General features: G+C 33.6%; 1 protein-coding gene across 2 annotated transcripts in view; it reads right to left on the bottom strand.

Moving 5' to 3' along the window:
- The window catches only part of LOC124356067 (longitudinals lacking protein, isoforms A/B/D/L-like), a 288,880-nt gene that overhangs the window by 131,631 nt on the left and 143,298 nt on the right, over positions 1-13,951 (bottom strand). The window lies entirely within an intron of this gene.

Here is a 13,951-nt window from a genome sequence, read left to right as displayed (position 1 = left end):
ACATGCGATATAAAAATTATCAAAAGAGAAGATGAAATAAATTAACTGCCACAATTTTATTCAATAATAAAAAAGGTTTAAGCCATCACTATTAAAATACTAACAATGAATAATAAATAATAATATTAAAAATATGATATTATATCTTATGACCAAACCAACTCAATTACAAAACAAACATGCAATAAATTAAATATCACTGGCTAAATACAACAAACAAAAACAACAACATCAACAACAGTTAGAGAACTATATGGTACAATCAATAGAGTATTATATTAAAACAAACTTTATCTCTTATTTTATTAATTTAACAATTAATACAATTTATAGGGTTTAATTAATAACTAAATAATTATACACATAAATTAATGTTTAAACACAATCAGAAATAATCAAATAAGCTAACAAAAATGGTATATTATTTGTATTATTTAAGAACCTTTAGGATCTAAGAACTGGCCAAAAGTCAATGATAATATTCAAAGTGGCAATAAGTCACCATATGGCTAGATAATTTAACATAAAAGAACCATAATCAAAATCACTTTAGATTTCAAGATACCGTCTTTAAGCAAATCGTAAAATTACAACTTTTGATTATTTTTTTTTACTCATTACTGGTACAAAATAAGGGATTTTCAAAACTGCATGCAAAAATTAATCAAAATATAAGTTATAAAACAGAACAAATGTTGTAAATAGACATAATAATGTAATTTATAATAAAACGATTCAAAAGCTAATCAAATTTTAAGGTTCTTGAAATTATTTAATTTAAATGGTTTATAAATTACATTATTAACTCAATTTAACTGCCAATTTGATTTAATAAAACCAGGATTCAATGGTCAGTGTAATATGTATTAATGCATGAACAATCCAATTTAAGTAAAGATAATAATTCAAGAAATCAACGTACGTAATGATAAAACATCAAATACTCATATCTTAAAACTATACAATATCTTGAAAACAATGCAACTTTAATGAAGACTATTGTTTGTTTTGGTTAGCCAAGGACTGATTTGTCACCTCTTTGAATGTTATTGTTATTGACTTTTTGGACTCACTTTATATTGTACTATTATACCTCGCTAAAGGTCTACACCTTTTGAATATTGTATCTCATCCTCATCCTCTTCATCTTTCTCTCTCCTTCAAATGAAAGTAGGCACTATGAAAATATATAAAAACTTTTTCAACTGGGAATGATGGTTAAAAAGTAATTAATTTATTATTTAATCTGTGATCTATTTTTTAAATAAAGAAAGGCCTAATATGCTACAAACAAATTACATGCATTTTGCCAACAATATTGATAAAATTACATTATCATAATCCAACGTGTAATGATTATGATACTTTTATTTCAATTAATTTATTAAAATGTGAATTGGAATGGCCTGTATTTTTGCTCACAATAAATTATAAAGAGAACATAACAGTGTTTAATAAATAAATTAGAAAATTATTTATTTCTTGTAAATTATAAAGGAAACAATGAATTAATGGGTTAAGGTTATTTTGTAAAACATGCTTTTTACAGTATAACCATATAGACATTATCTGAGTATTAAATCATTCTAAACTTACTTTCCATCTTGGCTCATTTAAAACATTTATTTTGAAAAAGCAGATAATTCTGTTATCATACAAAATACTCAACCCTTAATAAATATATACAGAAAAAATTAAATTTAAATTTGGCTGTCAAGTTAGCTGTTTATAAAACTTTACTTACTTAAAACACATTAATTACTCAAAAATTGGTAAAATTGTTACAAAAAACAATGATTTTAATCCTTGCAGAGATTTACTCCCCTTTCAAATATCTAGAAAATGGTTTGCTATTGTGATATGAAAACATTTTATTTCAAACGTATATTGCTGTTATAAAGTGCAGACTAAAATTTGTGGAAAGTACCTATTTTGTTCAATGCCTACATACTTCACTTGTGAGATCACTGATTGAACTTTTAACTGCTGGAAATATCACAAGACACGGAAGAAGCCAGTTTTACATTTTATAGACCTCGAGAGTGTTGTTTAGATGAGCATTGGCCTCAACTGATGTCGCAATGAGTTCGGAGTGTACAGTGTACATATGACGTTTGAGGTTGGTCTTCTGATGGAACTTCTTAGGACAGAAGACACAGGAGAAGCGAGGTTCCTGGCCACACTCCAGCCGTTGATGCCTTTTTAAATCTGACTTGTAGCGGTAGCTCTTGGCGCACTTGGGACACACGAATTTCACCGTGCCAAAGAAGATTGGGCCTGAAGCAGAACCAGAAGTTAGATTGATTCAACAAGGATTGTTTGAACGGGGATGATTGGTCAGTCGGTCAATTAAGTGGAATTTGATTGGTAAATAACTGAAAATATAGTACTGATTTATCAACAATTGTAAGAAAAATTTTACCGATTGTTTTGAGTTAAAATTATAATCTTATTGATAGGAATCAACTAAGAAAAATAATTAATTTTAAGTTGTTCAAAAACCGTATAAATTACAGGCAATAAATTATATACTCTAAATAATAACAAATAAATTTAAAGTAATACATGAAATATGTTTATAAAAAGTGGTAGTGTAAAATAGTTCATAGACAAATGAATCTAAGTGATATTTTCTGTATATTTTGAGATAATACAGCAATCACCGCTCATCAATACCATAGAAAAGCCCAATGGAATAAAGTAGAGTTAAAATAGATTTGTCTAATAATCATCACAGGCTTCGGCACTACACTTAACAATCACAAAATAATAAACATAAGAAGACAATCAAAAATACATAAAAGTGAACCATATTATATTAATAAACAGTGAGATACTAATAATTACTATAAATGAGTATATTGTTATTTAATTTTACTTCATTTTTAAATTAAAAAATTTAACTGTAATGATATATTTATACATATAACACTTTCCTGGTAGTGAAGATTTTTTTCCTGTGTTAAAACAAAATCTTGAATCTTTTTTAACACAAACTGAACATGTTATGTAGATATAGATAAGTCTACTTATATATTGTTTACATACAAAGTTCCTACTTCTTTTTATTCTGTCTGATAATATTGGTTTATTTTCACCATGTCCTTAGAATGCAATTTATGTCTTCTTTAAAAGATTTATTTCTACATGACTTTTATAATGTGGAATTAAAAGTTATTAGAGTTCCAACACATTAAAATAAATAACTAAAACAGTAGGTACACTATCATTTACGCTTGAAAAAAATATAATAAGTAAAGAGCTGTATTAAATACAGTGCTTGGCATCAAAATTAAGTTTAAACAAGAACACATTTACTTTTATTACTTGTAGCTTTATATCTGGAAACATGGTGTTCTGTTTATAACAAATATAACAATTTAGTTTGTCCATTCACTGTTATATTTACATTTATACATATGTTATATCATACATTTTTAAACACAAAACTTTATATAAACGTTTGGCCTGATGTTTGTTTTTAGATTTCTTTTTATATTGGTATAGTTGACTTTAATGTGTATGTTTAATGTGACATCATTAATTTTAATACCATTTATTAATAATATTTATATTTTTGTAATACATTTTCAGAAGACTAATTAGCAGTAAAACCCCTCAATTCCAATTAATCTCTGAACAGAGGAACAGAGAATAAGGTTTTATGTGTGAAATATAATGTTAATATAAGAATTGAACTAAATTCAGAACTTTGATAGTTAATGATACAGAACGCTTTAATTAAATTAGTACACAGTATTATATTTTAAATAAATCTCACTGACAATACATTAAATCTGCATAAATATAAATGATAAACATATTTTTAAAGAAAACGAAACTAACAAAGTAAATGTTGTACCTCTATAACACAACACAGCATATTTACTACCAAGAAGTAGAGCAAGTTATTATCAAGTAACAACTCAAATATTCTTCCGTCATTGACAAAATGTAACAAACACAGATCCGAAATAATTTCATTTCAAAAGTATAAATTGTATGCTGGCAATTTCCATGAATGTTACTTTAGGACAACCAAATTGTTCATTGCAGAAATAAAAACTTTTAACTTTTTCTCCATGGATTAGTTCCAACTTATGTTCAGTTCAATAAAAAGTGTGTATGTTTTTATTATTTATTTCAACAGTTTTAATAAAAATATTTAACATTACTGTAAGGAAAGTGACAATATAGATGTGAGGACACGGATGTTACACAAGCCCCTGGTCATAGACTGCTCGATGGCGCACACCCACGTGACTCTTGAGGTTGCTACGTTGGTGGAATGCTCGGGGACAGTACGGACAGCGGAACTGTGGCGGTCTCCCACACTCCAGCCGTTGGTGTTTCCGCAAACTGCGGCTGTGTCGGTAACAGCGACCACACTGCGGGCAGACCCAGCTTGCAGATGCAGCAGCTGCGGCAGAGGACGGTATCACAGACGCAATACTCTCATTGATACACACAATGAGTAAACTGGGATATAATCTGATTCAATTTTTGGTTTGGTTACAATATTACCAAAAACTGTAATAAATCTTTGGCTGAGATATTTTTGCTTGATTTAATAAGGCCCTTCCTTCAATTATTGTAATTTATCATGTACTCTCACAGTTTCCTTGTTTGTTCTCTAATAATGTGTATTTATAGAGCATATACACAGTTGTACATCAGGGGTATTATAGGAGTGAATCTACACTCTCTCACATTTTATTGCATTTAGGTGTTTATTTGAACTTCTAAATCATTTCTATCTTAGATATTGAGAAAAATTATAAATTATTTAGTTATGGATAAAATGACCTATTACACACAAAGAAATTGCAATAATCAAGCCGCACTGTAGAGGGAAAAGTTAAAACTGAAACAAGCTGGGCTAAAGATGCATGTCACTGGCAAATAGACATTTACATTTTTTTCGTGAGTACAAAATTAAGGAGATTTCAATTTACCGATATTTGGAAGACATTATAACTTAACAGTGGGAGATGGATTATGTAGAGAACTATTAACATTTCTAAATACTCATAATTTACACTTGAAAAATAACATTTTGAACTTTCAAAATAAAACCTTAGATTTAGTTATTTCAAACATAGAGAATACCGAGGTGGGTCGATGTTCGAACCCGCTGGTGGTGGAGCATCCTTATCATCCTGTGATAGAGATGGAGTGTGTTATCGCAACAAACGTGTGGGTCAAGGTCGATTGACGAGCCGGGCAGATTTTCGGTTTAGCTGCAATTGACTGGTCTTAGCTGTATCTTGTGCACGATGTTAATGTTGCTCTAGATTATTTTTACAAAGAAGTATATAATGTTATTAATAACACTTGTCCTCATAAAAAATCAAAAGTGTCTAAGTTTCCTGTTTGGTTTACTAAGGAAATTATTTTAGATCTAAAATTAAAAGAAAAGTTTTGAAAAAAGTATAAACACTCTGGTAGGCAGGATTATTATGTTAGATTTTCAAATTTAAGATATGTTAATTTTCAACAATTCAAAAGATATTAAAGTTGCCAACGAACATTTTGCTAAGGAGGCCGAAAATAACATAGTTGCGGACAGTAAACAATTTTGGAAATTTGTAAACAATAAAAAATCGTTAAGAAAAAATTTGCTGGTAATGAAGTAAAATGGTTTACAATTTGATAATTATAATTTGATATCTTTAAAGATTATTTTAGTTCTGTTTATAATAAGTATACAGTAGAGCCTACAGTAGAGTTGGCAATGGAAGGGGCAACCATGGTGGGTGCGGGCCATTTAGCTCTGGACCGGGTTACAGAGCAAGATGTCACTTTAGCTATTGAAAAGTTGAAATCTAAGACCACTGCGGGTCCTGATTTATTGCCTCAGTATATATTTAAAGGGTGTGCAGATGTTTTTACTCAACCATTGATTTATTTATACAATTTAGTTTTGAAATCTAATACATTTCCTGATCAATGGAAGTTGACAAAAATAACTCCAATTTTTAAGAGCAGGAAGGAATTACAAATTGTGAACCACCGACCGGACCAGTAGCAGTGTTATCGGCACCAGCTAAGATATTTCAAAGTATAGTTCACAAATATTTGTATAACTATTTAAAATCAATATTATCACCTAGTCAACATGGGTTTTGGCCTGGCCGCTCTATTAACACTAACTTATTAAATTTTACAAACTATGTCTCTTCACGGTTGGACTCATCGTTTCAGACTGATGCAATATATCTTGACCTGGCTAAGGCTTTTGATAAGGTAAATCATTTGGTTTTATTTTAAAAGTTGTATTTTTATGGTCTGTCGAACAATCTAATTACGTTTCTTCATACCTATTTAATAAATTGAAAACAGTTTGTCTATTATAAAGGTCATTTGTCTTCCACTTTTCTAGTACAATCTGGAGTACCACAATGGTCAAATTTAGGCCTTTGTTTATAATAATCATCAACGATCTGTGTGACTTTGTAAAATCTGTAAATGCTCTGTTATTTGCGAATGATTTAAAACTTTTTTATCATATATCCTCAGTAAATGACATGGAAAAATTACAATCTGACCTAGATAATGTTAGTTAATAACTGGAGCGTTCTTAATAAATTGAGATTTAATGTCTCTAAACATCATGTGATGTCATTTACCAAGTCAAAAAACTGTATAATAAAAAATTATAACTTAAATGGCAAAGTAATTACAAGAGCTAATTTAATAAAAGATTTAGGTGTTGTAATTAGTAGTGATTTATCATTTGCCACTAAAATAGAAAATTGTGTCAATTCGGATAGTTGTATGTTGAGATTTATAATGAAACAGAGGGTCAATTTTAAAAATAACAGGTCTTTTATCACATTATACACATCTTTACTCAGATCAAGACTTGAGAACACCGTCATTGTGTGGAATCCGATGCATTTAATTCACAAAGAATTGATTGAACCAGTTCAAAAAGGATTTCTGAGGTATTTATATTATAAATGCTTTAATATATATTTATATATACATATTTAGTGCCATACAATGAGTTTTTGGAAATTTTTGGACTGGAGAGTCTGAGTTGGAGAAGACAGGTCCGGGCACAAGTGTATCTTTGGGGCCTGGTCCGGGGTCGGGTGGACGACGCGAATTGTTTGGGAGTCCTCAGTTATCGAGTGCCCAACTTCAACAGCAGGAACAAATGTTTGTTTAATTTGCCCTATTTACGCACTGCAACGCATGCATTCTTTCCTCTGTTAAGGATGATGAGGTCTTATAATACAATACTCTTGGGTGGGTCCGACATTGACATTCACCATGACAGCTTGAATGTTTTCAAAAAAAAGATTAAGCCATTGTTGTCATGAGATCTATAGATCAACATTCTCCATAGGTTTCTCCCTGGGTTGTTTTGTTCTCTATGTGGGTTGGTGTTTAGTTATTTATTTATTAATATTATATTATATTTATGATATTACACTCGTTACTATTATACTATTTAAATTGTTTATTTATATATTTTGTACAAACATTTATTCTTTATGACAAGTTTTCAAAGGTTGTCTTTATTATTATTTGTGTGCCAGAGCTCAACCAATTAGTAATCAATATTACTATTATTATTTCAAAAGGCTGCCAACTTTTTGATGATTTAATGCTGTTTTCTTTGTTCTATTGATCTTCTTTCATGATTATTACAATGTTTTCATTATTATTATTATTCGATACTGGAACAACATTCTAGATTTTGTTTTTGAATTTTACATCTTTAGTTTTATAAGTGTCTTAATGACTGATTTATATATATTCTGAGGTTTGTCTGCCTAATACGTTTACAAATTTTTGTACATATTAAATGTTTTGTATGGCCAATGTAGACTGAATACAACTACATAAAATTGTGTAGTCCTCAAGCACACAAATGGAATCATGTTTTTACTTCTTCAATATATGAGCTGGCTTAAATAAAAAATTGTATTAAAAGTGACTAAAGTTGAGGTTCTGTTTGAGGTGAGCACAGTTCAAGCACAGCCCTATTTCGTGATATAGCACCAGAAATACCAAACTTATTTTGTTGTCTATTGTATTCATTTAGCATTATAATTACAAAATATAATCAATTTTATGGAAAATTCATCATTGGTACTAACGGTGTGGACATGTGTCACATTAACCAAATATTTGCCTTGAAATTTTTGATATTATAAATAAAAGCATATATAGTAATAACATTGATAAATAACATCATTTTTTAGATGAATTGTTACTTTCTACACAAAAAGTACAATGACACCATTGTGGTACTAGTGATATTGATTGTAACCTTAAACTCACTCATCTCCAAAATAATAACAAGAAACATGTAAGAAAACACCGAGAATCGAGTATAGTAATTAGAACAGCAAACTACAAACCAGCTGAAACTCAAGTTGTAAACAATAAAAAATAATCAATACTTTGTCTTGCAGAGTTCTGGAAACCAAGGTCAATTTGGTATTCTTAGACATCAAAACAAACATTTTATACAGCACTAATTACAATTCATTAATAAATAGTAACAAATTCTGCGGTTTAAAAATACTCCTGTACTGGACACCACAGTGGTGTCGTCTGTACACATACTAGTAGACATGTGCACGACTCCACTGCTGGTGTCGTCTGTACACATACTAGTAGACATGTGCACGACTCCACTGCTGTTGTCGTCTGTACACATACTAGTAGACATGTGCACGACTCCACTGCTGTGCACGACTGCTGGTGTCGTCTGTACACATACTAGTAGACATGTGCACGACTCCACTGCTGGTGTCGTCTGTACACATACTAGTAGACATGTGCACGACTCCACTGCTGGTGTCGTCTGTACACATACTAGTAGACATGTGCACGACTCCACTGCTGGTGTCGTCTGTACACATACTAGTAGACATGTGCACGACTCCACTGCTGGTGTCGTCTGTACACATACTAGTAGACATGTGCACGACTCCACTGCTGGTGTCGTCTGTACACATACTAGTAGACATGTGCACGACTCCACTGCTGGTGTCGTCTGTACACATACTAGTAGACATGTGCACGACTCCACTGCTGGTGTCGTCTGTACACATACTAGTAGACATGTGCACGACTCCACTGCTGGTGTCGTCTGTACACATACTAGTAGACATGTGCACGACTCCACTGCTGGTGTCGTCTGTACACATACTAGTAGACATGTGCACGACTCCACTGCTGGTGTCGTCTGTACACATACTAGTAGACATGTGCACGACACCACTGCTGGTGTCGTCTGTACACATACTAGTAGACATGTGCACGACTCCACTGCTGGTGTCGTCTGTACACATACTAGTAGACATGTGCACGACTCCACTGCTGGTGTCGTCTGTACACATACTAGTAGACATGTGCACGACTCCACTGCTGGTGTCGTCTGTACACATACTAGTAGACATGTGCACGACTCCACTGCTGGTGTCGTCTGTACACATACTAGTAGACATGTGCACGACTCCACTGCTGGTGTCGTCTGTACACATACTAGTAGACATGTGCACGACACCACTGCTGGTGTCGTCTGTACACATACTAGTAGACATGTGCACGACACCACTGTTGGTGTCGTCTGTACACATACTAGTAGACATGTGCACGACTCCACTGCTGGTGTCGTCTGTACACATACTAGTAGACATGTGCACGACTCCACTGCTGGTGTCGTCTGTACACATACTAGTAGACATGTGCACGACTCCACTGCTGGTGTCGTCTGTACACATACTAGTAGACATGTGCACGACTCCACTGCTGGTGTCGTCTGTACACATACTAGTAGACATGTGCACGACTCCACTGCTGGTGTCGTCTGTACACATACTAGTAGACATGTGCACGACACCACTGCTGGTGTCGTCTGTACACATACTAGTAGACATGTGCACGACACCACTGCTGGTGTCGTCTGTACACATACTAGTAGACATGTGCACGACTCCACTGCTGGTGTCGTCTGTACACATACTAGTAGACATGTGCACGACTCCACTGCTGGTGTCGTCTGTACACATACTAGTAGACATGTGCACGACACCACTGCTGGTGTCGTCTGTACACACATACATGTGCACGACACGCTACTGACACACTGCTACTGTAGACATGTGCACGACACTGCTGACGTCTGTACACATACTAGACACTGTCGTGCTGGTGTCGTGTACACATACTAGTAGACATGTGCACGACTCCACTGCTGGTGTCGTCTGTACACATACTAGTAGACATGCTGTACACATACTAGTAGACATGTGCACGACACCACTGCTGGTGTCTTCTGTACACATACTAGTAGACATGTGCACGACACCACTGCTGGTGTCGTCTGTACACATACTAGTAGACATGTGCACGACTCCACTGCTGGTGTCGTCTGTACACATACTAGTAGACATGTGCACGACACCACTGCTGGTGTCGTCTGTACACATACTAGTAGACATGTGCACGACACCACTGCTGGTGTCGTCTGTACACATACTAGTAGACATGTGCACGACTCCACTGCTGGTGTCGTCTGTACACATACTAGTAGACATGTGCACGACTCCACTGCTGGTGTCGTCTGTACACATACTAGTAGACATGTGCACGACACCACTGCTGGTGTCGTCTGTACACATACTAGTAGACATGTGCACGACACCACTGCTGGTGTCGTCTGTACACATACTAGTAGACATGTGCACGACTCCACTGCTGGTGTCGTCTGTACACATACTAGTAGACATGTGCACGACACCACTGCTGGTGTCGTCTGTACACATACTAGTAGACATGTGCACGACTCCACTGCTGGTGTCGTCTGTACACATACTAGTAGACATGTGCACGACACCACTGCTGGTGTCTTCTGTACACATACTAGTAGACATGTGCACGACACCACTGCTGGTGTCGTCTGTACACATACTAGTAGACATGTGCACGACTCCACTGCTGGTGTCGTCTGTACACATACTAGTAGACATGTGCACGACACCACTGCTGGTGTCGTCTGTACACATACTAGTAGACATGTGCACGACACCACTGCTGGTGTCGTCTGTACACATACTAGTAGACATGTGCACGACTCCACTGCTGGTGTCGTCTGTACACATACTAGTAGACATGTGCACGACTCCACTGCTGGTGTCGTCTGTACACATACTAGTAGACATGTGCACGACACCACTGCTGGTGTCGTCTGTACACATACTAGTAGACATGTGCACGACTCCACTGCTGGTGTCGTCTGTACACATACTAGTAGACATGTGCACGACACCACTGCTGGTGTCGTCTGTACACATACTAGTAGACATGTGCACGACTCCACTGCTGGTGTCGTCTGTACACATACTAGTAGACATGTGCACGACTCCACTGCTGGTGTCGTCTGTACACATACTAGTAGACATGTGCACGACACCACTGCTGGTGTCGTCTGTACACATACTAGTAGACATGTGCACGACACCACTGCTGGTGTCGTCTGTACACATACTAGTAGACATGTGCACGACTCCACTGCTGGTGTCGTCTGTACACATACTAGTAGACATGTGCACGACACCACTGCTGGTGTCGTCTGTACACATACTAGTAGACATGTGCACGACTCCACTGCTGGTGTCGTCTGTACACATACTAGTAGACATGTGCACGACTCCACTGCTGGTGTCGTCTGTACACATACTAGTAGACATGTGCACGACTCCACTGTTGGTGTCGTCTGTACACATACTAGTAGACATGTGCACGACTCCACTGCTGTTGTCGTCTAATAAACATGTGCTATTAATATGGTACTATTAATCAACTTTCTCTATTTACAATAAACATTGAATTTAACTATTGCCACACAAACAAAATTCAGGAAATTTAGGTTAGAACGTCACAGTTTTTTACATAGAATTGTAATGTAATATTTCAGAAAGTTTTCAAACATTTAATTAAATATTGCAAACATAAAATGTCATCAAAATTTCATGGGTACTTTTGCACAACTTTTGCTTTGTAGAACAGAAATATGATTTTTAGATATAATAAGTTATTTCAAGAGATATTTATAAATTTAGACTAATTGAACATGCAGAATTTAATTAAATTCAGAACACTTGTATGGTTCTTATTGAGGTATGCATTTGTAACATTTAGTTCAAAAATTTGGATTTGTTTAACTTATGAAATTTAGCCAAATTTCTAGAATTTATGTTTAGTAATAAACAATATTTACATGTGCACACAACACCAAGCTTAGTTTTGAAAACTGCCTTCTCTATCCGGGTTATTCCACAATGCATATGTCAACTGAAAACTGTCTTCTCTATCCAGGTCATTCCATAATGCATATGTCAACTGAAAACTGCCTTCTATATCCGGGACATTCCACAATGCATAATGTCAACTGAAAACTGAACTTCAATATTTTGACCATCACACGATTTTCTCTTTTACTGTGAAAATGTGGATACTGTGCGTGTATTCACACACTATCATAGAAACACACAAACATATGTGGAATTTTCAACATTACCTTAACATAATTTTATTAGTAAAATTGTTATTACAAAACTTCTGATAAATTGATAAAAATCAAACCATTATAATATTTGTGGAAGTAAGTACAACAATGGAAAATAAATAAAACATTAAAAATGTTACACCTTTATTATTTATAAAAAATCATTTTCATAAAATAGTTATAATCTGTAAATTTAACACAACATTAGCACTTAAAATTATATCTAGCAATTTAAAATTAGTTTATATTTCATAACAATTGCACTTAAAATATTTATAAAGATAAAATGGATATCTTACATAATGTAGTATATTTAAGTCTCTGCACAAAATACTGCATTTTAAAGGTAAAATATTTTGCACAAAGAAATTTCTGTAAAATTTGGTGAAGAACCTGAAATTACTAATTTACATTACCTAAATATAGAATGTTATGTTATCTCAAAATTTAAATCATACACATTAATTGAACATCTAATAGAATTGTGACTATTAAACACTGAATTAATTAAGAGTATACATTTTAAAAAATAAATATACTTTCCAGTAAATCTGAACCCTTTACAAAAAATGCATATCATATACAATACTACAATTTAATTTTTCTTAATCAACAAATATTATTAAATTTTTATCATTGAAATTTCATCACCATTGTATTCATTACCATGTAATTGAAACTCTATGTGACAAAATATAAGCTATTACAATAGCAGATTGCCACAGTGACCCTTGAACTAATTATACAGTTATTTTCCACAGTACAAGCCAATATATGTGACTCTATAATTTGACTTCTGACATCTAAAATTTAAATTAATTCTGAGAACTACCACATATACTATTGATGACTATTGAATATTGAATGTACATAATACCTGGAGCCCAATCCTTAATCCTTAACTTCCATATAGCTGAGAGGGACCAATGGTAATATTGCACAAATATGCACACACTATTGCTTGCTTTGACTACACTATTTGCTTTGTTACTTTATCATAAAATAAACTAAGAAATCATATACCTGCACACAAGTTTGCTAAGGCATCAAGCGTTTCTTCTGTAAAACTTAGTCAATACGAGAAACAATATAGTATCCTGATAAAACATAATACAATATTTTTCTGTTGGGAAATATTTGAAAAAAATTATTAATGAATTAACAAACAGTCACGTACTAATAAATTGATACATTTTCAAAACAAAATTTATTTCTTACAGAGTACAGTACAATTTTTAAAGTTTTTGTTTTATAAATGGGTCCTGATAAACTTTATGAAGAATAATTAACAATTTAACTGTTGAAAATAATAAAATTATCAGTTTAAACATTTTAAGCAATTCTTGACAAGTTATTTGATGTTTGTAAAAATGGTATGATTGCATATTGAAACGTAACAAGAATCAAGTGTGCTGCATA

This window comes from Homalodisca vitripennis, chromosome 2 (assembly GCF_021130785.1).
Source record: "Homalodisca vitripennis isolate AUS2020 chromosome 2, UT_GWSS_2.1, whole genome shotgun sequence".
NCBI lineage: Eukaryota > Metazoa > Arthropoda > Insecta > Hemiptera > Cicadellidae > Homalodisca > Homalodisca vitripennis.
Note: the sequence above shows the minus strand (reverse complement) of the source record. Positions and strands in the feature narration are given on the sequence as shown.